The 27,621-nt window shown below is 58.7% G+C and overlaps 1 long non-coding RNA gene and 1 other non-coding gene across 23 annotated transcripts; both read left to right on the plus strand.

The window, feature by feature from the left end:
* The first annotated feature begins 858 nt into the window (after window positions 1-858).
* On the plus strand, window positions 859-27,185 carry LOC103350041 (uncharacterized). Of its 22 annotated transcripts, none has more exons than XR_011390365.1 (10): window positions 859-873; window positions 5,132-5,297; window positions 7,696-7,764; window positions 15,221-15,336; window positions 18,365-18,464; window positions 23,773-23,922; window positions 24,859-24,979; window positions 26,057-26,138; window positions 26,588-26,647; window positions 26,913-27,185. It is a non-coding gene; the product is annotated as an uncharacterized lncRNA (long non-coding RNA). The 22 variants fall into 22 exon arrangements; XR_007924218.2 differs by lacking the exon at window positions 859-873 and adding an exon at window positions 4,932-4,946; XR_011390366.1 differs by lacking the exons at window positions 859-873; window positions 5,132-5,297; window positions 7,696-7,764 and adding exons at window positions 12,021-12,263; window positions 14,900-15,031.
* MIR9-1 (microRNA mir-9-1) lies at window positions 13,348-13,409 on the plus strand. The gene has a single exon (NR_162453.1). It is a non-coding gene; the product is annotated as a microRNA mir-9-1 (primary transcript).
* Window positions 27,186-27,621: the final 436 nt, after the last annotated feature.

Consider the following 27,621-nt stretch of genomic DNA (forward strand, 5'->3'; position numbering starts at 1 on the left):
GTCGATGTGGGTGCCAGCATGCATTCTGTGCCAAGTGTGTCACACGCCGGGCCATACCTAGATGGTTATTTACGTGAAAACAAGGAGAGGAGCTGTGTGTGATTCTGTGTAACCTGGGTGTACAAATAGAGGCAGCAATATTACACCTAGGGAGAGATGGAAAGTCTTCCCAGTGCAGGGTGCTATTAGCAAGCTGGAGCGCTAGCCAGTGTCCAGGGCAAGGGAGGTCTGGTGGTTTGCTGTCACGGGGACCTGTGTGATGAGGCTGGTTTATGGGAGAACCATGTGCCTCTGATACATCATCAGGCTATCAAAGGGGGCGGATTTTTGCAGCTTTAGGGGGGACCCTGGGGTCAATGGGGGCCGTCTGAGCCACATCCCCACCAGACCTGAAGGATGCCCTATGCTATAGCAGCAGTGAGCGTGGCAGCCGGTCCACACAAAGATATCAGTGTATACTCACTGCACACTGGGTGAACACCTACACCTGCTCCTGACACACTCGGGCCTGCTCCACGTACGACAGGTGCCAACAAAGGAGCCCAGTAAGAGGCAGGCCACGTGCGGCCACGGATTGGATTGCCAAGGAGATGAATTTTGTAGGATGGAAGAGGAGGCTAAGAGATGTCCGTGCGTGCACACACAGAACGCCCTAGGTTTGGAGCTTAGTTACTGACACAGGAAAGTGCGGGCAGGTGCCTCAGTCTACAGCATCATCCAGGGAGGGGTCGATCTGCTGTCCAAGTGACTCCCGGATTATTCTCCGTGCAGGGGTATGCCTAGGGAAGTTGCAAACCTACTCGCCCACTTCTGCTCTGCGGCTGGCTGTGGGAGGAACAGGCCAGAGCGAGGACTCCACCCCAGGTCTCTAATGTGAGTTGGGGAATGGAGAGGCTGGCCCCCGGGGGGGGGGGGGCCCTAGCTGCCAGGCTCAGTGTGGGCGCTGCCTGCGGCCTCCCTGTTCCTTTCTCCGCACTCTCCGCAGGTCTCTGCCCTTCTCTCAATCCCTGCCTTTCCTGACTCCTCTCTCTGCTCAGCGTGTTCATCCGTCCCTCCCTGCCTTTGCAGCTCTCTTACTGTGTGCTGTTCGGCCACAGAGAGCAGGAAGCAGCCCGACTCAGGAAGAGAGCAGCATACAGATCTCTGGTGGGGAAGCTGGCCCGTCTTGCTGGGCTCTCTACAGCTCATGGGCAAGTGAGATTTAAAATGCATTTATTTTTATGCTCCCACATTCGAAATCCATGAACGGTTTTCTTGTAATCCGCAGCATTTTCCATGAACTTTGTAAAGATCCCTCCCCTCACGTGGTGACGGCAAATGTTCGTGTTTGTGTAAAATCTGAGTGCTAAGGACAGCCTCGGATTTCCTGCCAGGCTTTTGGTCACTCCCTCTAGGAGTGGGTGTCTCTGTCCCTGGTTCTCTAGGGGATGCTTTGGCTTCATTGTGCCCCCTCTGAGGGTCCTTGGGCCCTGCCAGCTTTCTCCCTGCATCCTGTAGTGGCCTCTCTGGGTCTTGCCTCCTCGGGCGGGCAAAGGCAACTTTGGAGACACGTGGTCCACAGCCCCATGGCAAGCAGGAACCTGGAGGGAGACATCTGAAACTGGACAGAAAGGGCTTTGGGGTCCCTTAATCCACCTGGGGGTTGGAGGGCTCCTGGGAATAGAATGGAAGGAAGGAAGTGGCGAAGCTCTGGAATCCAGGACGCCGCCCCGTGGCCACCCAGCCAGGCAGAGCCAGAGGTGCCCGGTAGGGCAAGTCCTGGGAACAATATGGGGGAAAATGGTACAAATTGTAAAGGTTCCTGCTTCCTAACCAAGGTGTAGGTAAGAGGCACAGAGCACGCAAAGGGGGCGGGGGGCAATGTAGCTCCTTAGAGACCCTGGCGCCCGGTGGAGACCTCCTAAGAGAGCCCTGGGCTCTGGGGGAGGGGCTCTGGGCGAGGCGCTCTGGCTCTGACCGGGTGGGAGGAAGAAGGGACTGGGATTACAATTTATCCCCCAGGTTTGTGCTTCTCAGCCCCTGACTGGAGTGAATGACTAAGCCCAAAGCTGAGCGGTGAAAACACAGGACAGGGTTTGGTCGTGCGGGCTAGGCTCTGGGTTAGGACTGGCTCAGCTTCCAGAACCATAGTGGGCGAAGAAGGCCTGCGTCCCCACACCACCCCCAGCCCAGTGAACCAGGAGAGAGCACCACTCCCACCTCCTGAGACAGGCCCCGCCCCCCCCCCTTTGCCCTCCGATCTGCATCCTTTGTGCCTCTCTCTGTGTGAGCTCCAGACTCCCCAGCACTGGCTCCCCTGCTCCCGGTGAGCCGGGGCTCCGTCTGTCTCCGGCTCCGTCGCGGCCTCGCAGCTTTGCCCGCTTCATCTGTCTCTGTTTTCAGGTCTCTGTCTCTCCCTCACATCCTCCCCTCCCCTCGCCCCCCCACCTCTGTTAATTCAAAGGCTTCTCACTGAGCTCCTCCCCACTCTTCCCAGAATAACAGTGAGTAAAAGGAGATAAAACCCGCCCGCCCATAGGGTTTTTTTTCTGTCCTACTCCCTTCAGCCCCCTCCTCTGGGGCTCCCACCCCCTCTTCTAATGTCAGATAATTGCTGGTGTGCAGCTCGGAGGAGCCAGAGCTGATACGGGGTGGGGGGGGGAGGGAGAGAAATAAATAAGAATCTGCCCCCATTCAGCGTATATAGGTTACTCAATTTGCATATATGCTAATAATGCTATAATTACCCTGCTGTTCTGGCCTATGATCAAGTTCTATAAATACATAGGATAGCAGAGCTGGGCCTAGCAACACCACCCCCAGAGCGATGCAGGCTGTGTCCGTGGACCAAGCGCCGGAGCCGCCGCTCTTTGTTACAGCACACCCCCTCGGCTCCTGGGCCAGGCTCTCAGCTACCCTGCCTGTGCGTGGAGTTAGCGCCCAGGCCAGAAGAAAGATATGTCTGCAGGAGAAGAGATTCCAAGTTACCTTGAATCCTTAGCATTCATTTCCATGAGGAATGTTCGGGCTATTTTTTCGAGAAATCAATTCCCCCAAATTGTTGCATTCGTTGCTATCGCCTGCATGCGAGGGCACATATAGGCCCACGGTCTGGGGTACAGGTTGGGGGCTAGGGAGAGGATGCCCCCCCAGCCCCCAGCCCGGGCCTGTTCTGATGCTTTAGAGAGAATTCTCTGCGGGAGAGGAAGTGGAGACTCCTTGCCCAGATCTGTGCCCACCCGCCTGCGCAGGGCCACAGTCTCCCAACACACTCTGCACTCCCGTGGGGAAGAGGGACATGGGGCAGGGGGGGGCGGGGTGCGGATTTTTGGGTGATGGTGGCAGAAGGATGGGGAAAAGCTTGGAGGAACATAAAAGACGCCATCCACAGCTGTCTGCTTTTAATTATAATTATCCCCTTTCGCTTCCTTTCTGGCTAATGAGGGGGGGATTTAAATTCTCCCCCTCTTCTCCCCCTCCCTCCTTTCCCTGGAATTGAGGGGTGGGGTGAGTTCAGGGTCCTCCTCCCCTTCCTCCACTATCCCCTGGTTACTGGGAGAAAGGCAGGCTCTAGAGGGTGGGGACAGTATGAAGAGATTTGTCGGAACAAAAGAGGGACAGGTTTGGATTGCTGCACACGTCCCAGAGTTGGAGAGACCCCCCCCATTCCACTGGCACCCCCTCCCCTCAACCCCCCAGCTCCCTAGACAAGGAACTCAATGTCTTGCAGCCGGTGAGAAAGGAGCTAACGGGAGCCCTGCTCTAGAGGGAAGGGGGAGGGACGGGGTGGGGAGGTGGGGGGGTGCAAAATTAGTCTCAAAGGATCTTTATTTCTGAGCTAGTGAGGCAGATGTAATCAAGGGGAGAGCAAAATAATCATAATGGGAGGAACGGGGAGGGGGAGCTGGGGCTGGAGTGGGGGGACGGAGCCGAGATCAGGCTGAGAACTGGGGGGCAGGGAACATTGAGTGGGGGGAAGCTACTGCCTTCTTCCACCCCTCTGAGGGGTCCCGACTTGGAGGTGGGGGAAGGAGGACAGATCTGTAGCCTCTGACCTTAGCCCTCTGAATCCTCCCCCTGTTGGGAACTTAGGGATCATTGGGGGGAGCAGAAGGTAGCTGGGAAGTCACCGGGGAGCAGAGCCTCACCCCCAGTTGAGGGAGGTGGGGGGGTGCTGAAAGCAGTGGGGGAGGGTGAGAGAGGGGAGCCGGCAGAGACTCAAGTGGCCTCCAGGTCTGTGGGACAAAAGTTGGAGGGAGATTTGTGTATGAGAGAGGAGGGGAGGGGGCCCTGGGGAAGGGGGGGCTTTGACAATGAACTTGAGACAAACTTCATTAGCATGCAGGCCTGCTGTCTGTCACGTCGAGCTCAGAGCGAGTTCCCATGCAGGCCAGCAAGAGTGGGAGGGAGCAGAAGGGAGGGGCTGAGGGTGGGGGTGAGAGAGAGAAAAGAGACCCGACCATTGTACCACTGCGGGCCCCAGCTCCCACCAAATATCGGGACCCCAGCCCTGGAAACCGACCCCCAAATTGCTCTCCCTTCTCTAAGAACAAGATGATTTATCTCCCACTTTGAATCTGTGGTCCCACCCCCTCCTCTTCTCCTGTCTAGACTGCCAAGTGCTGGCCTTCGTCACCCCCCACTCCAGCCCCCTTCTTGCCATCGTCTGGATTTGCCATCAGTGACACTCCCAGGGAGAGGGGTCTGGGGAGAGGTCTGGGAAGGGGGCACTGGGGCACCCTGAGACTCCCACTGGTGTCTTACTGTGTTTCCCTGTCAGTTCAGCTCCCCCCACCCCCCCCACCCCGCCAAGACCATTTCATCACCCCCTCAAGTGCAAGAGTGAATTAAAACTCCAAGGAGACCTGAGAGGGACGCCTCTGTCACACCCTTTCTCTGGCTGCCTTGGGGGACGAGGGTGGCCTGGAGGAACAATAGCTTCTCTTAGCCCCTTCTCCCTGGCTCAGGTTGGAAAAGGCAGGGGGTGGGGTGGGGTGGGGAAGAGTCCAACAGAGATGACAAAGACCCCTTCCCACCCAGGCGTGAGAGGAGGCGGGAGGGGGCTTTGCCAGAGTGGGCTGCTATTTTGGAAGTGGTGGTGGTGGTGGTGTCTCCGGATAGGGGCAGCACCCCCTTCTCGCTGCCTTTCCAGGGAGAACAGCAAGAGAAAGAAAGAGAGGCAAACCAAATTCCTGAATGGATAGATGGATGCTACGTCATCGGAGCTGCAGCCTGCACTCCACAAGAGGCTAGGGGCCGGGAGAGGCAGTCCAGCCGCAGGGGCCACCCGACCAGGCTCTCCTCCCCGCGGGCGCCGGGTAAGTGGCCGTTGGGGGCCAGGGAGGATCCAGCGCCCTCAGATATCCGCGCTGGGGGTGGGAAGGGAGCCCCCCCATCAATCAGGGCGCCCTAGCCTTTCTACTTTGCCTGCCAGCTAATGGAGCCTGCTGCCGTAATCATAGAAAGATCGGCTGATCAAAGATTGGGGGGGTCCCCAAAAGAGAAGGGCTTGGAGGAGGAGTTGGCAGCGTGGGGATTTTGCCTTCCGCTCCCTGGGCGTCTGTCGCTGAGCCGGCGGCAGTGGCCCTGCCTGGCCGCCCAGAGCGCCTCCGGCCCCCCCCCCCCCTCGCCCCAGCCCCTGCCAGCCGGAGACAGCTCACTAAGTTTGTCAATGGGATCCGGGAGGGGGGGCTTTAGGGTCACGGTGCTACTGATCCTATTAATCCGCCCCTCCCTTCTCTCCACCAGACACGGCCAACATCTTAATGCTGGCCGCAGAGGACGGGCGGGCGGAGGATTGTAGTGGAGAGGGGAGGGAAGAGAAAAATGGTTCTCTTTGGCCTCCTGACCCTCGCTCTGTGCTCTGGCTCCACTGCTGGGCAGCCCCGGCGACTTCAGATTTTAGGAGAAGACAGATTCTGGGGGACACAAGGAGCAGGGGAGATGGAGCCACATTTCGGGGTGGGGGGAGGTGGGGAGAGAGTGGAAATCAGAACTAAAATCCAAGAGCATTTTGTGGCATTTAAATAGATTGCATCCCTCCTTTCCCTAAGAGCTGATGGGGCTAAGGGGAAGCCGAAAGGCAAGTAAGTGCTGGGGCACAGGGTTAGAGTCCTTGGGGGAGGCAGCCCTGCCCCAGCCCTCTCCACCCCTGGAACCCAGCACGCGGGTTTGGTTTGGTTTTTTTTTTGTTTTGTTTTGTTTTGTTTTGTTTTGTTTTGTTTTAAGAAGGGCCAGGGAGTCTAGAAAGCAGGCAGCACACCTGGCCAGTGGCTGCCCAGCCTCCCCGAGCCTACTGGGAGACCGGTGGGGGCCGTGCTGGTGAGGGAGTGCAGGCTGGAGCGAGCAGGCTATTCCTGGCTCCCCAGAGGCCAGATTGCTGGGCGAGGCGGAGGCTACCAGCCATCATACGTGCACACACGTGTTCTGTGCCTGCCAGGCTGTGTTCTTCAGCCCCACGCTCCATCGTGTGTGCTGGGGCGGGGGTGGCAGGGATCAGTGAGGAGAGGTCGCTGGCTGGGGTGAAAGGGCGAATCGGGTTCCCCAGCTTTCTCTGTGCCTGTTTTGAGCACATCAGCAAGTTGGTGAGGGTGGGGGTGGCCCCCCTTTTGGTAGGAAGATCATTTCAGACTGAGACACCCCTTTATGAAGTGGGGGTGTTGGAAGAGCTGAGGCCAGGAGTCTGCGGTTGTTTCAGGGCTGGGGGGCAGGGAACGGATCTTCAAAGGGCTGTTCCTAGAAATCATGCTTGGGTTGGAGGCTAACCCCTGCTCCTCGGCGCACTCCCACCCCGCCCGCCCTCTCGGATTTCTCCTGCGTTCAGGATTACAAAGAAGAAGAATTAGTTGTGGGAGTGAGTATGAGGTTGAAGAATGTACCAACTTAGCCGAAACACACACACACAGAAATTGCTCCTCACAGTATTTTAGGAGAGGGTCACCCATGGTATACGTGTCATTTCCTCAATTCCTAATTTACCTTTAGTAGAAAGGTAAGGCGGTAAAGTCCTGAGGCTGGGTTCCATACCCAACATTCAAATAATACTTAACCATCGCGGCTTTGTGGTCTACCTTTTGTGTATGTGAAAACAGGGGAGGAAATGGCTAGCTACAGGATATGTCCTTCTGCATCCTGAAAAATGTACACCCATGGAGGATGACAGGTAGTGACAGATGGGTGGAGAAAGCCAGAGAGAGAACGCGACTGACAATCTCTTAACCGTGCACAGCACTTTACAGTTTGCGGTGCTAGTAGATATAGACAGACAAAGCTACACCCCCAACCTTAGCTCAGAGTTCTTCCAGTCCCCGTCCCCGAGGGCTTCCTGGAAAATTTGGGGGGGAGGAGTAGCAGGCATCTGATGGGGCAAGAGGTCACTTCTTCAGGTATCCATCACAGAGCTGCACGGGTTCTGTTCAAGCCCTGAGCCTGAAGGTCTGAGATGCAGGAGGAGGGAGGCTGTGAGGACCAGGTTGGGAGAGAGTTGCCCAGGTGAGATGGAGCCAGAGATGCCCGGCGCAGGCGCCCTGCCTTCTCCGGCTTTGGATTTCCCTGTGCAGCCCTGGAGCCCTGATGGCTGGCAAGGAGCACCTAGACTGGGCCCTGGAGGGGCAGGCCTGGGGGAAGAGGGGTGGAGGGAGAGGCTGGGGGCCGGTGGGGGAGGAGGACACAGCTGCCCAGAGGACTTCAACCTTGGTCTTCTCTCCCCCTTGGCAGGAGCCGGGCACCCAGGAAGCAGCAGCCTTGTTTGTCCTCGGCGGACAGGCGTCATGGATGTCCTCGCAGGTGACTTCCTTGGGGTGTTGGGGTATCTATTTCCTTCATTGTTGTTTTTGATGGTGTGAGTTGGGGGGAGGGGGGAGGAAAGGAGCTGGGGCCCAGCCCGCCCCTCTTTGCTCTCCACACCTCTCCAGCCCACTGCCTGCCTCTCCCAGCATTTAGCCCTTCGTTTTTGGCTACTGTGATTGCAGGAAGATGTATGTAGTCAGTGATAACGGGAAGGGAACAAGGGGGCTTGGGAATGGCAGGGCCACCCTGCATGCAGTTCTGCGACAAACAGGAGAGGGTTTGGGGGTACAGGGGACTCTTTCCCTCTTCTCCTATAGGCTTCTGAAGGCAGAGACAGAGGCCAGTTGACCTTGGAGGAGGTGGTTGGTTGGGGAGAGGAACAGAGGTACCTGGGAATCCTAGTGGGCGTGTGTGTCAGCATGGGAAGCCGTGCTGCTGGGAGGAGGATCTGTGGATCTGTCTTTGCATTTGTCTGAGTGGACGGATGTGAGTGTGTGTGTGTGTGTGTGTGCCTGTGTGTGCACGTGCAGCCCGCTTAAGGAGGCCATTTGCTGATGGCTGAGGAGCCTCTAGAAAGGGCACCGATTGGACAGACCAGAAACCCTCTGCCATCTTGTTCTCACCCCCCTGGCACTATGGGGCTCTCAGGCCAGTGAGTGGTGTGCGGGCACAGCAGGCAGAAGAGCCAGTAGGACATGACCTCCATGTACTCTGTTTGGGTAGATACGCACACATGCACGCACACACACACATATTTGTTGCATAGTCTCAGCATTTTCTGTTGGCAATTTTCACTTTTATTTGTCACTGTCCCACACAGTGCAAATATCCTACAGCAAATTAATACTGTATGATAGCATTCACGGTAAAGATGCACCTGTAAGACAGGAATCAATCAATATCTTCACCCACCTTCCCCCAGAAGCAGCTTTCGTCTATGTCCTCAAGGCAAATTAACCTAGTAATAGAAACAAAGAAAAAATTACGCTTTTCATTTAATTACCTGGATAGTTCAAGAGGATGCCTTCCTGCCAAAATGTGTTTGGGGACCTGAATCATAAGGATCTGTCCAAAAGCTGCATCCAGAGAGCCTCGTGCAGGCCATGTTTTTCTCCATCTAGGCCTCTTCAAGCTCACAGACAATAGGTGGGCATCAGGGCTGCAGGGGTGGGGGTGGGGAGGACAGTGGCAGAGAATGCGGGCTCCCAGGCTAGTGGAGACCCCTCCAGTTCAGCACCAGGGATGCAGTGCGTTCTCCCCACGGCCCCCAGCATTTCCCTGGAAAGACTCAGGGTGGGGTCTGCAGACCATTGCTCTGTGGGCTGACTGCTCTGTGCAGGAAGCAGAGGGTTCCACTCCTCCTCCGGCGGGGGGCCTTCCTAGAGAGACTGTGGCCGGCCAATGGGTCTTGCCCAAAATGCCTCTCCTGCACCCACATCGCTCCAGCTCTCAGCCTCTCACAGGTCTGCCCTACCCAGCCCATAAAAGGGTCTAGGCTGCAGAACAGTCGAGAACACGGAATAGGACAGACATCACTGCCCCCACGCCTCCCTCCTACACACACCCATACACAGACCCCACAGAACACAGCCTATCCTCACCCTCCTTCCACACCTACCCCTACCATGCCTGCTACGAATGATGGCAGACCCAGACCCACAGGTGCACCCACAGGCACACACACACACCTTTATTGGTTTATCAGTGGGCACCTATAATGTTTGATGCAGACTTTGCTGCAAAGTTTGCCTTCTTTACTTCCTCCCGGGCCACGAAAATGCATAAAATGGCCCCTGCTCTGGCGACACTGTCTCATTTGCTACCCTCAAAGTAGTTTTGTGTCTGAAACTAGAATGGCAGGGCTTGGCTCGCAAACCGATCCCCATTCACAGGAAGCGGGAGGGGCCCTGTGTCCCTGCCTTAAGGCTCTATCCCCATCGGAACAGATAGACACCCTCTCACCTTCATCTCCGAGGCAGGCGGCAGGCGAGGCAGTGGGAGACTGGGTTGTTAAGCAATGCCCAAAGTCAAACAAAAAGGGACCTCATCAGGATTCCGGCCAGAGGTGTGGACTCCGTGGGACAGAGCCAGTTTCTTTGTGGGGCCTCTCTCTTTCTTGCATTTGAACACTGCTGGGGTGGAACCCGAAGCCACAGCAAAAGGCATGGCGATCTTGCTGGTTCTCTGGACATTTGGGGAAACTGAGCTATCTGTGGGGGAGGAGGCTGATGTGTGTCTGTGCAAGTGCGGGCCTGTTTAGAATTGCTGGCATGTGTGTGTGTGGTGGGGTCGGACGCCTGCTAGAGGAGTGTGAGTGGAAAACAGAAGTTCTGAGGGCTGGGAGGTGTGGCGAGACCAGGCTGAGGGGTCCCTAGCTTCTTGGAGCTCAGTGAGGCTCTGTTTGGGGAGTGTATTGGCAGCAGCCAGGAGGAAGGTCCATCTGTAACAACAATGGGGAAGGTGCCATTTTTTCTGCGGCTGCACTGGGGCATCAGGGACCCCACACCTCCTCTCTTCCCTGATCCTGAGCTACAGGGCAAACTGGGAGGGGCGTGGGAGGGTGCCAAGTGGGGAGTGGACACCCTGTCTCTTTCCTGCCTTCCTCACCAATGTTTGGTGTGCTCGCCTTTCTGGGAGGGGGAAGAATTGATGCCGTGGAAGCTGCTACAAAGCTCTTCCCTTGGTTAAGGGCCTTGAGACCCCGTAGAGGCTGACAGAGGGGAAAAGCTGTGCCGAGTCTCGCCCCAAGAATGCCCTGAGACCTGGGGAAATCCAGCCATTAGCTTCATCCCTGTACTATCACTGCGGCAGGGAAGCACACAGCCCCGGCCTCCATCTGGTCTCGCCCCGCAGTCCTGGGTCCTGTGGCCAACACCAAAGGAAGGGATTGCCCAGAGGGTCTCCAAATTTGGAGGGATCACCAAGTGAGTCCTATTGGCTTGAATCTAACCAAGGCAAATAGCATTCAGGCTTGGCTTTGTCCAGGAGCAGGCCATGTAGACCGTACATAAAACAATCTGGTCAGGAATGAGGACCAGACCACCAACCCCCCCACCTGGAGCTCACTGCTGGTGACTGAGTGTTCAAGAGTCCTTGCTTGTAGGAGCCCACCTGTGCCAAGCTGGTCAGAAACCTGAGTCGTAGAGTTTTTTTGTTTTTGTTTTTTTGTTTTGTTTTGTTTTTTTTGTGTGTGTGTGTGTGTGTGTTTTTTTTTAAGCAGATGAGCGAGAGAGTAGGTGAGTGGAAGGGTGGTGTACTCAGGTCGGGGACCCCTCAGGTAGGGGCCTGCAGATCTCCCCCAACTCCTCCAGGGTGGAGAATCAGACCAGCAGGTGTGCATTCCCCAGGGTTGGGACAGCACATTATCTGCTCTGATTCTCCAGGCTCAGAGGCAGAGCCAGGCAGGAATGTCGGGCTGGGCCAGATGGGGAACTTGCTGGAGGGCGATCCTCGTCCCTGTGACTTGAGTGCTCCAGCCACTGGGAGCGGGAGTGCAGGTGGGTGTAGGGGTGCAGGGCTGGGGGGAGCACAGAGTGGCAGAAGGGAGAGCAGGCGCCAGCACGGGCTTCCACAGCCAGATCAGATTCTCCCAGTCGGGCCGGCTGAGATCTTCACCCCAGGCTCCCCCGTCCTTAAACTCTGGTGCTGCAAACGGGTTCAGGTGTTGCCCACTCTGCCAGGCAGGAAAGGCGGCTCAGCTCCGCCTGCCGCATCTCCCGGGAGGAACCCCTGACTCTTTCCCTCACTGCTTCGGGTTGAAAGCCAACAAGAGAGGTTCCTGCCCATCCTAAAAAAGACTAGAATGGCAGCCTGGGAAGGATCAGAGCTGAGAAGCACAAACAACCTGCTGTAGGAGGCAGGTAGGGGTAGAGCCCCTGGTCATCGGATTCTTTCGGGCGGGGGAATTCGCCCATCGCTTCCATCTGTGCGCCCGCGGCAGACCTAGGGCCAGGAAAAATGTGAGACTTACAGAAAGAGTGAGATTGGAGATCAAAGCCACAAATGGCAACGGATTGAAGATGGCAGGAGGGTCTGGGGGTTAGGGAGGCAGCAAGAGGCTGAGAATCAGCGCGCAGACACCGTCGTTACCACCCACCCCCATCCTGGGATGGGGGGAGGGCGCCCCAATTGCGCGCCAGGGCCCGGCCTGGGAAGGGGGAGGGGCGGGTCCGGCGGGGGAACGAGGCGTTAACGTCAGACTGCGTAGAGCCAATCAGAGGCTAGCTTGGGGAGGGAGCGTGAAAGGATGAATGAAAAGTCCGGAGCCGGAGCGCGCCGGGGCCAGAGCGGCGGCAGAAGGCGAGGAGGGAGCCGGAGAGGCGAGAGCTGCTTCACCCTGCTCACCCTGGCTCGGCGGAGACTAAGAGCAGCGCGGGCTTCTTCGCCTTGGAGCCGCTGAGCCCCGGCACCCGGGAGCCTGGTCCGTGGCGCTCCATGGGCGGGAACCAGCTGGGAGAACCACGCGGGAGTGTGCGGATAGGCGTCCTGGGCTCGATGTAAGTGGCCTGGCCGGCGTGGGGACGAGGTGGGCGAGCGCCTCGGAATCCCGGCTGCCCCCCGCGTCCACCACGAGCGGCCCGCCGGGCCCCGCACCCTCTTCGGGGCTGCCTGCATCACCTTCTTCTCCATCCCGGTGCCCGGTCGCATCCCTGCCAGCCCCTGGGGCGCCTCTCGCGTCCCTCGCCCGGCCGTTTTCACAGCCCTGGGCAGTTTCTGCGCGGCCTGGGACTCGGCTCACCTGCCAGGCTGCCTCGGTTTCCCTTCCCCTCCCCCTCCTCCGGCCTCCATCTCAAGGTGCTGCCCCAGCCTCTGCCCAGCTGGGGTCTCGGCCCTTTCCTTTTCTTTTAGGAGTCTCCGGGTCGCCTCCGCCCCACCCCCGCCTTCCGTCTCCCTCTGGGTCGCCGGGATTTCCCTGGTTCCTACTGGGGCGCCTCCAGGGTTGGTACCCCATGGTTTCCCCGCGCGCTCCCGCCTCGGTCAGCAGCTTGGACCCAGCTTCCCCCTGCGCCGGCTCCGCTTCGCTTCTACCGCCCCAGCGAGTTGGAGACGGGGCTCGGCCGGCTCGGCGGGCTCCGTGGCTCGGGCCCCGCTGCAGGCGGAAGGCGCCGGCTCCCGGATGCGTCCCCGGTCTTCCAGAGGAGGGCAGTGGAGACCGGGAGTCGGGGAGGCCTCCGTCTCGGCCCCTGCCCTCTTCCCGGGTGGCACGAAAAGCCCGCGCGTCCCTTCTCCCCGGGATCGGTGGAACTCCCGTTTCTGGCGCGAAAGCGGGAGCGGGAAATAGGGCTTCGGAAGCCCTGGGGTGCGGGGCTCGTCCCCGCACCTCGACGCCACCGGCCAGCACGTCTTTTCCACTCCGGTTTCGGTCTCCGTCGTGTCTTTACCCCTGTGTCTGGGTCTTTTTTTGCCTTGGACTCCATTTCTCTCGGCCCCCACCTCCACCGTGTACCCTCCCCCTATCTGGATCGGCGGGCTGCGGGGAGGCCGCGTGGGTCCCGGCGGCGGCGGCGGCGGCAGCGGCAGCCGGGAGGCTGTGCGGAAGAGGCGGTGGCGGCGGCAGCCAGGAGGCGGGGTTGGTTGTTATCTTTGGTTATCTAGCTGTATGAGTGGTGTGGAGTCTTCATAAAGCTAGATAACCGAAAGTAAAAATAACCCCATACACTGCGCAGGGGACCAGGGAACCTGGCGTCGGGGCGGGGGCGGGGCGGCCGAGCGAGGGGCTGGAGCCACGCGGACTGTCGGGCTCTGAGGCTGCGGGAGGACCCGGCGACCCCCTGGCCTCCAGACTGCTCTGGTAGGGGCGACGTCCCAGCCCCTGTCTGCGCAGGTAGGAGTCGCCATTGCATTTTCACTAGAGGCAGGTGCGGTGTTCTCCCCGCTGAGTTGGGGGAAGCAAGGAAGTCGTATTGCATTCCCCATTGGCGGTCCCCTGTTAAGGATGGGTCACCGTGCTCCAACGGAGGAATCTGTCGCAATCTACTGGCCACCTTATCAGGACAAGCCTGGGGCTCATGGCCCAGGCCTGTCCAGTGTTGGTGTGCTGTTCACAGCTACTACTAGGCAGGGGGGCTTGGAGGAGGTCCCCTGGGAACTTTTTCTGTCTTCCTCTCTCCGAAGCCACAGAGGGCTCTCCAGCTTGGCTGGGAGCTGAGAATGTCAAAATGGAAAAAGGCAGAGGGGGAGAGAAGAGGCTGGGGGTACTGGGTGGAGTCACTCAAAAATGAGTGGCGGCAGCCGTGGAACCTCGGCCCAGCCTGGGTCCCCGGGGATGGAGGGCACAGTCCCACTCGGTCCCATGGCCCCTCTTCCGGCTCTTTCTCCTCCCAGCCTGGACCTGCACCCATGTCTGAGAAAGATTCTTCCCCTGACCAGAGGAGTTGAATTGGGGTCTTTCAGGATGCCCTCTCTTCCCACCCATTCTCTGTCCTGGAAATCATCTCCAAGGACCAATGGCCTCCAGGAGCTCACACACAAAGGAATTTGTGGCTTAGAATCTATGCTGCCCAGGGAAAGCAAAGAATTAGAGAGATTAATCAGGGCCTTTCCTAAAAGAATGCATTTATCTGGCTTGACCTAAATATTTTAAGCAAAAGAGTGTTTAGGTGCAGTTGAGAGGAGAATGGTCCGGGCTCACTTTGTAGGGTAAAAGTAAATGCAGTCAGGGCTAGGAGGAACCCCTCTGCATTGACTGGGCCTGCCCCCCACCCCCTGGCTTCCCCATGACCTGGTCCCTAGGGGGCTGTAAGGAGTAAGAAGAGGGCAGGAGAACAGGGAACGAGACAATGACCTTGTACAGACTCCACTTTGCTGTGCAAATTTAACATTTCCTCTTGACTTCGTAGCTGGAAGATCATGATTTGATTATATATTATGGGGGGAGCAGGGGAGAATCCAGACTGGAAAACTGGGCTGGACGGAGTGCAGAGTGCATGTGCCTTTCGCTGGGAGATGTGGAAGAGGGAGAGATCAGTGGCCTCCTGTTCTCTCAGCCTGTGGGAACTGGGGTTACTGGAGCAGAGGTGGGGAAGACTGGATTAGGGAGGGAGGAGAGTTTAGGCAGGGTCCAGTAATCTCCCACTCTACTTCCTGGGCAGCCCAGTGCTCTGCCGCAGCTGTGCTGTTTTGAATCTTCCAGCACTGGGCGGTAGCTGCTTTGAACCCCGTTGTACAGATGAGGAGCCATGAGCTCACTGATGTCACTCAATGGTTTCAGACCCAAGGCTCATCCAGTAAATTTCCCCATGGGAAGAGCTGGAGAAGGAATGAGGTAGGGCGAGTGAGATGGGGCTGAGCTGAAGAGGGAAGGGAGGGGTGGGAAGGGGCTGGGAGGAGCACCTAGCCTCTTACCTAGCTGTTGGGAAATACATCTTTGGGATCCACGAGGCTCTCACGAGGCAGAACCCGGGTCATTGCCTGCAGCAGTCTTGCATCATTGTTGTCTCTCATTTGACTGCAGGATCTCCAAAGGAGGACAGAGGTGCTGAGGGACTTGCGGAGGTCCCCTGGGGGGTTTGCCCTCTACAGAACTAGCACCTCCGTGGAGAGGGGAGCAGTGGCCAGGAGGGATGTGAGGTAAAGGTTGTGACCACTCCATGTGTGCATGTGGTGTGTGTGGTGTAGGTGTAGTGTGTGTGTGTGGGGGGGGAGGGTTTGTCAGGAGAGTGGCAGGTGGCTGTGTGTGTGTCTGCTGTGACAATGGGAATCTGAGTGGTGTGTGATGACCCGGTATGAGCTTGGATGTGTGTGGCTGCATGGTGGGCAAGAAAGTCGGTGGCGAGATAGGGAGATCTGGCTGTGGATAGGTAGTAAGCCCACTGTGGGGACAGACTGGGACTTGGGGGGATGCTCCTGAATGCAGCCAGCCATCATGGCAACACCCTGACTCCTGCTCCAGCAGGAGCTCTGGTGGCACCAGGGAAAGGGGTGGTGGTGGGGGTGCCGGAGGCTGCTTGGGAAGGGCTAGCAGTCAGGAGCTGCCTCCCTCGCCATACCTCTGCCTTTTGGCCCAGAATTCCCAGTTCCCTTCTTCCCGTCTTGCTACATCCTCCTATTTTTACTGGAAATCAAGCTCTAAGCTGGCTTCTTTGTCCATTTCTCTTGCCAGCCTCACATCCCAGTCACCTCCTATTGAATTCTAAAATTGATGAGGCCAAAGTCGACTTTATCCTAAAATATTTGACTTTGTCACCTACACCCTCAACGGGGTGAACAAATTCCACCCCCCCCCCAATTCTAGGCCTCCCATGGGTCTGAGGGTCTGGTTGAAAGGTCCTTACGATCGTTAAGAGCTCATCACAATGGGTGAGCCTTGCCAGAGGACACAGGAACAAGTGTGACTGAAGTGGTGCCCCGTGCAGGTGTCACAGGTCATCAGCCACACAGATCTCTGAGCCTCTCTTCCCATATTTGTGAAGTGGAGGTGAGACTTTATGTCCTGTAGGTTGGCCAATGCAGCAAGTAAAGAATTCTCTACACCCAATGTTAGTGATCTGTTCTGATACTCATGGGTGAAGGGCAATTCTTAGATTTCAGAAGGGTTAAAGGTTCCAGTTCGCAGACTGGTAACTTAGGGTTGCTTCCAAAATGTAGACAGGAAGGCTCTCTGGCATGTTCTTGACTAAGATGTCAAACATTTAAACCTGAGGAACTTCCTCTTCCTTTTCCATCCTGGGAGTGCAGGGGGGCCTCCTGGGGACCTGGGCAAAGCCTCAGGTGAGGAGGTACAGTCCTTGGCAAGCCTGTTAGAGGAAGAGATTGGGTCCCTGCGGCAGAATGGCTGCCTTGCTCCTCCTCCCTTGGCAGTAAGAGTAGTTGTGCTTGGTATGCAAGTAGGTGACGTGGTGTGTGTAAATGAGAAGTCCGCATTTCTGCCATTGAGCTTCTAGATTCTAGAGTGACCTCAAACACAGCTGATGAACTTAAAGGGCCAGCGAGGTAGTGGGCAGAATGAACACACCAAGTAGAGGCCTGCGTATCAGCGTCCAGGCCTCTTTCCATCACTGAGTGACTTCCAGAAGGCGCATCTCCTCCAGTCCTCTTGCCTCCCTATAGAACAACATCTTCCTACCCCCAACAGGATCCCTGAGGATGGGGACCCACCGAGGAGCACAGACCTCTCCATGTCTGGAAGGCCTGGAAGTCCACCTGGAAGTCTGCCTTCCCGGGGTTTGGGTTGGAATACTGGTGTTTATTTTTTTCCCCTCCCACCAACCCCAGGTCCTGGGGCAGTTTGACCTTCCCACCCCCTTCCTTCGCTCTTGGCACCTCAGAGATCTAGGGTTTTGTGGTGTTGTGTTATCTCTGGACAGGGTGTGTGTGGACTCAGGTTAATGCCTTAGCATCCGTGGAGGGTGGGGGGTGGGGGGAAGAGGAAGCTATAAAGACCTGCTGGGGTGGTGGAAGGAAGGGTGGGCGGGCTCATCTTTAGAGAGGAGAGAGGTGAGAGAAGGGGAACCCCCTCCTTGCCACCCAGGCTCTCCCGGGGCTAGAGTGACATCCCCCCCTCCTCCTGCCCTAATCCCCCATTAAGGCAGCTCTGAGTTTGTTATGACAGCGGCTGAAGGCAGCTGAATTGCTGTTTGCTCTGTCTGCTAATTGGACTGAAGGGTTGGAGTCTGGACACTGAAAGGAACCATTGTTGCTGTTTACCGTCCTTAGCTGCCTTCCTGGGGACCCTCTGGGTGCAGGGGAGCAGCACACCCCCGGGATCATTGCACCCATCCCCTGTCTCGGCAGAAGGCGCTGTGGAGGGGGACAGCCTGAGGATGGTTGGGTCTTCCACAGCACGGGGGACATAAACCCAATGCCTGAGGTGGCTCTGGGGCCAGGCCAGGGCATCCAGGAGTTCCCGGGAGAGGGCAGGTGCATGCTTGTCTTTGTCTTCCTTGCTCACTCCCTCCTTCAGGGGTCCTGGCCTTGCCCCTTCTCCAGCTAGTTAGGCTTAACACCAGCACCTTTTCTTATCTGCTTGCTCCTAGGCCAGCGACTATCAACTTGGTTTATACTAACATTACCTGGGGAGCGTCAAACAAATACTGATGTTTGGGCCCAGCCCCAGACAATGAAATCAGAGAATTTGGAAATGAGTGAGCCCCAGGCATCAGCATCAGTTGATGTGCAGCCAGAGTCAAGAAGCACTAATAGAAGCCCAGGAAACACACACACACACACACACACACACACACACACCCCCTCATCCTTCCCTGCCTTTTCTCCCCAGATTCTGCTACCTAGAGTATTATTGTGTAGATTGTGCATCTCTGTCATCTTTACTGCTCTGTTCCTTAGAAGCCTTAGGATTTAGGGTGGAATTTAGAGGTCTATGCTCTGTCTCCCAGCTCAATCTGAGCTCTCTCCTCAAGAACAAGAACTAAGACTTCGTCTCCCTGTGGATTCCCAAGTAGGATCCAGAGGAGTAGCAAGCTAACCCGGAGCCCTGGATTCCTCAGGAATGGAGGGGTGGGAGGGCTAGCGATGCATTGACGCTTGTGCTCTTCCTCCTGCAAAGCAGTGTTGGCGGTTTGGAGGTCCTCAGAGAGGAGAAACTTCTTGGGAGTGCAGCTTCCCCTTTCCATGTCTCTGCTTCTTCTCTTCCCTGTAGCTTCTTACTTGGGGTGGGTGGGTGTTCCACCACCCTCCAGCCCTCTTTCCTCCACGTGGACAGCAGACCCTCATCCAGCACCACGGACAGCTCCCGGGTGGTGAGTGAACTGGCTGGGCTGACTACCTTGGAGAGGGAGAGGTGGGGGTTCCTCCTGTCTGTTAGGTCAGATACCAAGGACTCTGGAGTTTGCATCTATGGGAGTTGTTTTCAGTGGACTATAGTCCTAAGAGGAGACCAAGGCTGAGGGGAGTTAACACTCCTGTCTCCAGGACACCGGAGAATCTGATAAGAAGAACTACTTTGGTAGGAGGGAGGGTGAAGGTTAGATCTCATCGAGGATATGGAGGGTGCAGATCAGCTAGAACTACAGTGAGCCTTGGCTATTTCCAGCCCTGTACCCTTCATCTGAGAGATCCCCAGGGAGTGGAAGTGTGGCCACGGTCACTCAGCTGGTCAGCCCAGATCTACCCTAGCACGTTCCATGATGTCTTATCCCTCCTCCAGGAGTTTCTCTGCCTGGGTCTAGTGGAGCAGGTCACAAGAGGGCCTCAACATGTCTGGGCATGCTAGTACCCAAGAGAGTCAGGAAGCGGTGGCACTGATGGCTGGCTGGCTGTGGTGGTCTGGAGGGGAGGCCTCAGGGGAAGGTGTAGCCAGCAATAGCTGGCATGCCCATGGGAGAAGAGGCAAGGGAGCAGCCATCTGCCAGGGCACCGAGGCCAGTGGCTGGCCACAAGGAGTCTCCAGAGGCCAGTGGGAGTCATGCAAACTGGAACGGGGCCTGGGAAAGGCCCTTCTGTGTGCCCAGGCCTGCTCCCCCAACATTGTGAGCCTAGAAACAAAGGGGCCATTCTCTCCAGGATTTGATGCCGCATCTCCGGCTGGCAGTGCCAGGTGGTAGGGGCATCAGGGGTGTCAATCCGTTATTCCCCACCCCCCAAACTCCTAAGTCCTCTGGGGCTGGATGTTGAGGAGGTGGGTGTTCCATGCCACATTACCATGGCAACCACCCCAACCCCGCCCCCACAGCACAAAGAGAGACAGCTTTCACCCCCACCCCCAGGAAGAACCTGGGTCTGGCTGGGAATCTTCCCTTGGGAATCCTCCTTTCTGATGCACAGGCTGTGGCCTGCATAAGCATCACCCTCTTCAGCCCTGGGAGCTGAAGGTTCTGCTGTGGGCTGCCACGCAGGCGGGCAGACTGGGGCAGCCAGAATCTCTGGGCAAGGTGGTGCAAGTGAGTGCCAGGCCCTGTACTTAACCCCTGCCTCTAAGCTCTCCTCCTGTCACCTACAGCCAAGGCCAGCCTAGGCTTTCTCAGCTGAAGCAACGGGGCCTTGACCCTTGTACTCTTTCCCAGAAATGAGGGACACCCTGCTACTCCCTGCAAACCCCTGTCTGTGGGAACTGAGAAGCGGAGGGGGCCATTCCTGCCACCCTCCATCTGCACCCTCCACCATTGCTCATTAGGCATTCTGCCCCCTCCTTCCGCTCGTTAAGCCTGATTTGCATATATTTGCATAATATAGTTCATTTGCATTCCAGGAGGCTCATGGTAGAAGCCAGGAAAAAAAGGGTGGGGGGGTTCGGAGAAGAGAGAAAAGGGGAGAGATTTTGTTTTCATCCAAGTGTAGGGGGAGGGGCGGGGAGGTGGCAGGAAGAGGACAGGAATAAAAACTCACACTACTTTCTTTCTTCCGCTGCCCGCCCTCCCTGGGCCGGACTCAAACGCCAGAGAGAGGTGCCAAGGGGCCAGCTTCTCTGCCCTTTTTTGTCTTGCTTCCTCCGGCCTTGGCTCCCCAGCCCGGCCCCCCACTTCGCTGGGCTCCGGCTCTGGAAAGAAAGAGGCAGGGGCAGGCGGCTCGGCGGTGGGAACGGAAGCCGCCATCTTAGGTAGCTGGCGCCTAGAAAATGGCCGCCCTGACAGGTGTGGGCTGAGCGCCAGCCCTGCTGGGTGAGCCGAGAGCACAGTGAGACCCTGAGAAGGACTTTCTGGCCGGCCTCGAAGCCCCGAAAGACTCCTCCTGCTGGAGGTGAGAAGAGAGGGTAGGGAGAGAAGGCAGGAGGGAGAGCGAGCCCAGGAGAGGCGAGGCTCCGTGGAGAGCCCGGGGAGGCCCTCCGCACTGGGTCTACTTCCAGGGGACTGGGGGCTGCGGGGCGGGCGCAGCGGGGCGCAGAACCGGGATCAGCGGAGGGAGGAGCGGGCGCTGGGGCGGGCAGAGCCAGGCTCAGCCCGCGGTCGGCCAGGCTCAGCCCGCAGTCGGCGTCCACGCTGCTCACCCCGGGAGACCGCGCCTTCCCTGCCTCTCTTGGCTCTGGGAGCCGGCCGCGACGGCCCGCGACGGCTCCCGCTGCTCCCCTCAGCCGGGGCGCTTCGTCACCCGGCTCCCTGGCCATTGCGCTGGGTCCCCTCCATCCAATCCTCTGGAGCCCGCCGGGTCCTCCCCAGGGCTCTGCTCTCAGCACCGGCGGCTCCTTCCTTTTCACTCCTGCTTTCTTTTTTTTTTTTTTTTTTCTCACTCTAGCCAAACCTGCACTGGTTTCTTTAGTCTTGCAAGCTCTCTCCTAAACCCCACAGTCACATCCTGACTACCGACTATATGCCTGCCATTAGCCCTAGTCAGATCAGAGACTGGAGCGCGTCTGCTTGGCCACGCCTGACTCACAGGCCCAGGCCCAGGCCCAGGCTGCAAGGAGAGCTGGGACCATACCTGTGTTTTTAGCTTCTGTGGCGTCCTATGAGAACGACCTCTCACCCAAACTCAGGGGGTGGGCCGTCCCCCAGGCGCTCACTCAGGGTCAAGTCTTCAAGCCTTACCCCTGTGCCTGCAGCCCTCCCCTGCATCAATGGTGTCCTTAATTAAGCTCCCAGGCCTTCAGGGGCAAACCCTGAGCTTTATCTAAGGCCACCCCAGTCAAGCCCACAGCACTTGCTCCCGTGGCAGCACCCCCTGAAGCCACACCTATCTTTCCCTTACCCCTGCCTCTATGTCGCCACATTCATCCAGTAGGCATTTGTCGAGTGCCCAGCGAGTGCCGGGTGCAGATCCCAGCGCCGCCTGGGAGGACTGGTAGTCTAGGGAGGGAGGTGGACCCGTGAACCCAGGCTGTGAGGTGCTTTGTCCTGCAAACCTGGACAAAGCGCAGTGGCCGTGGGGAGAGCGGAGCCGGCGGGTGCCCAGCCCCGGGGGGCTAAGGCAGGCTTCCTGGAGGGCACCCAGAGGGAAGTGATGAAAATGAACTGGGAGGCCGGCGCCATGGCTCAATAGGCTAATCCTCCACCTTGCGGCGCCGGCACACCGGGTTCTAGTCCCGGTTGAGGCGCCGGATTCTGTCCCGGTTGCCCCTCTTCCAGGCCAGCTCTCTGCTATGGCCAGGGAGTGCAGTGGAGGATGGCCCAGGTGCTTGGGCCCTGCACCCCATGGGAGACCAGGAAAAGCACCTGGATCCTGGCTCCTGCCATCGGATCAGCGCGGTGCGCCAGCCGCAGAGCGCCGGCCGCGGCGGCCATTGGAGGGTGAACCAACGGCAAAGGAAGACCTTTCTCTCTCTCTCTCTCTCACTGTCCACTCTGCCTGTCAAAAAAAAAAAAAAAAAAGAAAATGAACTGGGAGTGGCAGTGTAAGGAGCCTGAGGAGGTGATGGCAGGGAGTGGACACCACAGATAGCACCGGGCGCAGGAAAGAGCAGGAGGGCACTGGCGTCTCTCCGAGGGAGGCTGTGTTGGGGGAGATGGCGGGCAGAGGCAGCAATCCAGGGCAAGGGCCAGGGCCGCCCGGGGGGCTGGGTTTCGAGATGTGGAACAAAGACCTCCCTGGGGGAAGGGAGCCGACGGCCTCAGAGATGCCTGGTGTAGGCCCAGCTGGGCGGCCACGCAGCCGCGCCAGGGACGGGGACTGAGCCCAGCACCCAGCCAGCCAGTTAACTGGTTCTCAGCTGTCACAAAGGCAGGCGCGACAGGCCCAGGAACCCCGAGGAGGAGGCTGTGTCTCTGCCTCGCTCTCACGTCCCCACAGGTTAGGATCCTAGGAGCTCTCTGGGCGGCCTGAGGCCAGGGCAGGAGATAGGCCACCAGTGTGGGGTGGCAGGGACAGGGCCGCTGGCCCTGACTGTGTGAGGCAAGCTAGACTCCTAAAAAAAGTTTCAGAGGGTCAAGGGCTACATGGGGCAGAGAAGGGGCATCAGTCCTGGCAGCTTCCTGGAGGAGGGAGCGAGGCAGGGCCAAGTCTCAGAGAGAGGCTGGGAAGGCGGCTGCTATCGGTGAGGGGTGGAATGTGGGGGGGTGGGGGTGCGGGCTGCTGCCCAGCCCCCCCAGGACTGGCCTTTGCACAAAGACCTCTCTGTGAGTGGCCAGGGGCTGGCCCTGTCAGGTGAGGGGGCTTAGCTCCCAAGCGGCGATCAGGAGGTAGAACAGAGCAGGGTCAGAGGAGGGGAGGGCCAAGGGGGGCTGCAGGCTTTAACCAGGCCTGGGCAGGAAGTGGACAGAAGCTGGGGGGCCTGTCACCAACCTGGCCAGGCCACCCAGGTCCGCTCCTGGAGGCCCTACCATTCCCCGTTTCTTCCCAGGCCTCCAGCTCCCCTTCTTCTCTCATCTACCTGTCCTGCGCTGCTGCTGAGCAGAGCCCCCACCCCCACCCCAGCTCCAGTACAGGCCTTGCCCTCCGGGGAGAGCTGTGCCTGGACCGGGTCAGGCAGACCAGGAGTCCTGAGGCCGTCTCAGCCTCTGCACCTGCTCTTGCCTTCCTCAAGGGAGGTTTCTCTTCTGGCCAGGTCTCAGTGTCCCCCGCCGCTAATCGGCAGTGCAGAGACCCTTGGTGGGCACCCTGGCCCTGTGCAGAGCTCAATGTGGGGCTGGGAGTCAAGGTCAGCGTGAGGCTGCTCACATGCCTGCTGGGAAGAGGGTGGCCATGGGAAGGGCAGCGGAGAAGGAGCTTTGGCCTTGGAATTGAACAGGCTGGTCAGGATGCAAATTCTGGCTTCCCTTGATTAACTAGCTGGGTGACCTTTGGCGGATTGCTTACTGTCTTTGGACTCTCCCTTCCTTCCACGGTTATCCTGAAGCCCGAAGAGGGCGGTGCAAATGAGAGCTGCGTGCACGTGTCCAGTAGCAAATACTGAGTGCTGAGGGCCATCGTAATGGGTGGGCGGGGGCCGTCAGGAAGCCTTCCGGGGCTGGCAGTGGGGGCCATGATTGCCCTGAGCGCAGTCGGCGGGCAGCCGAGAGGCATGGCCCGTGCTGCAGCTGGCGTTGCTCTGGCCTGGAGCAGGTGAGCATCCTTCGGAGACTGGTTTGGGAGGGACCCGTGTTCAACACTCAGGCGCTGGGCTCCATTACTGCAGTTTTCACCCTTTTTAAGATACTCTTTTTCGTTTCATTTTTATCAATCTGTGTTATCTTTTTGAAGGTAGAGACAGAGACAAAGAGAGACCTTCCATCTGTTGGTTCACTCTCCAACTGCCTGCAGCAAGGGGCTGGGCCAGGCCAAAGCCAAGAACCAGGAACCCAAGCCAGGTCTCCCACATGGGTGATGGAGACCCAGCCACCTCAACCCAGGGTACGCACCAGCAGGAAGCTGGAATCAGAAGCAGAGCTGAGCCCTGAACCCCGGACACTGTGACATGGGATGCGGGTGCCCCAAGCGGCATCTCGGCCATGGCAGGCACCACACACCTGCCAGCTTTCACCCTCCTTAGAAGAGCTCCCCCCTGCCAGGTGTGAACGCAGCTTCCAGGGGTACTGGGAGGAGGGCAGGGTGGGCTGTGCCTCCCAACATCTCCCATATTTCATCCCGTTCCCTGCTCTGCAGGTCCTCCAGCAGGGGCGCAGGCCAGGCACTGAGCACCCATCCCCTCCCTGACCGCGTGCAGAGCGGCCCGCCACGCCTCGCCACCAGGGGCCCTCCCAAGCTCCTGGTGCTGCCAGGAGTGAGCTCAACGCGGATCCCTCGTCCCCCCAGGCCAGAGGGAGGCCAAGCAGGATGCTCTTTTGTCTCTAAGCACTGCTTCCTTGTTGGACGAGCCCGAGGCGGGAGGGGGGCAGTTTGGCATCAGCCCCCGCAGAGAGTGATGGGGCCTTGAGGCCTGGCGGGAAAGGCCAGGTTGAAGCTGGCATATGGAAGGAGAGCCCTGGGCACAGGGCACGGGCTTCACCCGGCTGCGCTGCCTTCTGCTGGGCCCGTCCATCTGGCACCAGCTGGCTGCCCAGCGCCGCCCCCACACCCAAGCAGCCTCCTTCTGCTGTTGCCATGACGATTGGCTGCCATCTTGTTCCCCGGGCACTGCCTCATCCCTGGAGTTTCCCATGGGGTTGCTGGGGGATAGGAAGGACGTCTCCGGGGCTGTGTGCCTTTCTCTAGCCTGTAAAGATTCACGTGAATGTGTTGTTTGTGAAAATGGCCAAATAGAACCTTACCGTGCATTGGCTCCGGGCCGAGCACCTGCTCCGTCACTGTGGCTAGGAGGGACCTCACAGCTCTCCTCCCTCCCACCAGGGAATTTCCTGATCTTGTTTTCTTCGGTTTGGGAAGTCCTTCCCAATGGCTCACCCAGATCTGTCCAGCTGCAAGCACCACCAGGTCACTGACCCCTGGTTTGACGTGGCTGCCTTGAGAGGTAAGGAGGGGCCTGCCCGCTTCGGTCACTTTATGGAGGCTCCCGGACGCCAGCGGTGGGGACAGGGAAGCTGAGACTTGGCTGGCTCGGTGAGAGTCCGGTGCCCCGTAGAGACTCGGAGGCCTTCACTCAAACCTTTTGTCTGGAGGTGCCAGTGCCAGAACGTGCTTGGAGTCGCCTCTCCCTGCCCCCATCAGCACCCCAAAAAAGAGGCAGCAGCCAGAGACCTCCCAGTTCCGTGGGGGACCTGGGAGCCAGCTGGCCCCTCCCACCATCGGGGAGGGTCCAGCGGGGTCTCCGAGGGATCCTGGGATGGCGAGTGTCGCCTCCTTCGGGAGCCCAACCAGAGAATGGTCACCTTGACCTAGCACAACGTCTCCAAGGGGCGCTGAAGAGGGGCCAGCTTTGCGAGGGGAATCCTGAATGAGGAGCAGGTGGGCAGAGAAAGGCGGCCATTCTCCACTGAGGAGGGCCCGCCAGGAAGGGCGGGCTCGGGGTAATTTATGACATCATTGTTCCCCACCCTCTTCCCAGCCCCCTGCTACTGTACGGTTGCTAGGAGATCCTGGCCGGCTGGGCCTGGGAGGGTGTAGCGGGCCGGGGACTGTCCATCTGGACTCCCCACCACCACCTCCAACCCGGGGAGGGCTCTGCGCTGAGCTGCGTCCACCACCCCTTCCCAGTCCCCGACTGACTCCCATCCCTGCGGCTCCCCCGAATCTACCCAGCGTGGGGCAGTGGGGCTCCCAGGCAGGCTGAGGAGCTGCAGCAAGGAATGGGAATGTGTGGCCGGCGAGGGCACTGAGGGCAGCGGGTGGGGGTGGGGGACCCTGAGGACAGGAGCCTGCCCAGGCTGGGAAGAGGGCTCTGGGGAGTCAGGAACACAGGGACACTTGAGGAGCCCTGGCCTGCAGGAGACAGGCGAGGCAGACCTCTCATTCCCTCCCCGCCATACTGTCAAGGTCAAGGTTAGGGATGTGGCAAAGGCAAAAGTAGGCAGAGGAGTGAGTGGGGCTGGGCAGGCAGGGGTGTGGCTGAGAAACCTCCCCCTCTCCCTTTCTGGAATTCTCTTCTCAGACTTGAAGGCTCTTGGAGAAGTTGTGTGAAGTGACCTTTGGGGGCCTCCTACGCTGCTGTCCCCCAAGTCTGCACAGGCCGGGTGAGGAGCACTATGCCTGCCGCTGCGCTTATGACGCTGATCCCTCCGCGGCCCACGCTGTCTCTGCCTTCGCTGGGCGCAGCCTCCTGCACTCCCCAACCTCGGGGGCGGGGGGGGGGGGTGATGAGCCGGCTTTGACTGCACACCCGTGTGGCCGTGCACGCCCCTCCTCGGCCCTTATGTCTGCTGATCAGTCCTGAAGGCTGGGTGATCCTTGCCTGCTTTGCAAAGCGGGAGCGAAGTTTGTGTTGCTTCACCTGCCCTGCGGGACCAGGCCGCTGGCCTGGAGTTTGAGTGGAGCCCCAGAGCATGCGCAGTGCTGGCCTCCCTGCAGAATGCGTCCTGAGACGTTAGAGGCACTGAGAGACGACCTGATAGGCGGGTGGCATTCTTGCCTTGTTCTCAGGTGCAGGGGTGCAGGCTGAGGGCTACTGCATCTGCTCTTGCAGGTTGAAGACAGGACTGGGGAGGCGGTCCCGGGGCTGCGGAAGTCACCCACAGTGTACCAGGTTGGTCTGTAGCTGTGGAGATGTGTGCTCCCTGCCTCCCGGAAGCACCTTCCCTGAGCTCCCTCCCTCCCCATCTCTCTCACGTGCTTGGGATCCGAGTTCCTGCCCTGCGCATCCCCCGCCCCATTGTCCCAGAAAGAGCTCCTGGAAGACACCTAGACAGGTCACTATTGCAGTGGCCCCCTTTCCTGATGGAAGGGAGACCCTCCCACGGCCGCTGGGAGTTCGTCCTCTGCCTCTTGTTTTTCACTCCTCTTCTTTTCAGCCCAAAAAGGAGGACCTGCTTCACCCAGCTGCCTTGGGCTCCCCCTCGGAGAAATGAGCTGAAGCCCTAGCAATCTGCACCTGCCTGGTCCTCGCACACCCCCCACCCCGGCCCCAGCCGGGCAGCCCATGGTGCCTGCAGCCCTGCGGGATAAGACCTGGCTTATCCCGCGGCTCCCATGTCCACTGGCTGCCTACCCCTGCCCACCCTGCTTTGTCCTCACCCTGAGCTGGAAGCCCTGTCTTGTGTCTAATAAAGACTCTTGATCGCTGAGTGACAGTGACAATGGTAGTGGACGTGCCTGGGCTGGGTGGGAGTGGAAGGAGGGATGGAATGAGAGGGGTCGCTGCTGGGCTCCCGGTACGGAAACCTGTGCTGCAACAGGAGGCGGAGCCTCACCAAAGCCGGAGCCCCTCCCAGTGTGGGGGCTGGGGTGTGGACAGTCTGGCTCTTCCACCTCTCAGTTGTCCCCCAGCTCCTGAGAAACCCCCTCCACGATCTGGTCAGCTCCAACTCAGAGCGGAGGCGCCCAGCCCAGGGAGAGCCGGGGGACTGTCCCAAGCACCAAGAGAATGGGACAAAGTGGCATTCGTCCACCCCAGGGCCTTTGTGGGAGCTGTGTCCCCTCCACAAGACGACCCTGCCTCATAAGAGTTTTCCTGGGTTTGAGCAGACCCCAGACAGGGAGCACCGCGGCCTCCTCTCTGAC

Source organism: Oryctolagus cuniculus, chromosome 7 (genome assembly GCF_964237555.1).
Source record: "Oryctolagus cuniculus chromosome 7, mOryCun1.1, whole genome shotgun sequence".
Classification (NCBI taxonomy): Eukaryota; Metazoa; Chordata; class Mammalia; order Lagomorpha; family Leporidae; genus Oryctolagus; species Oryctolagus cuniculus.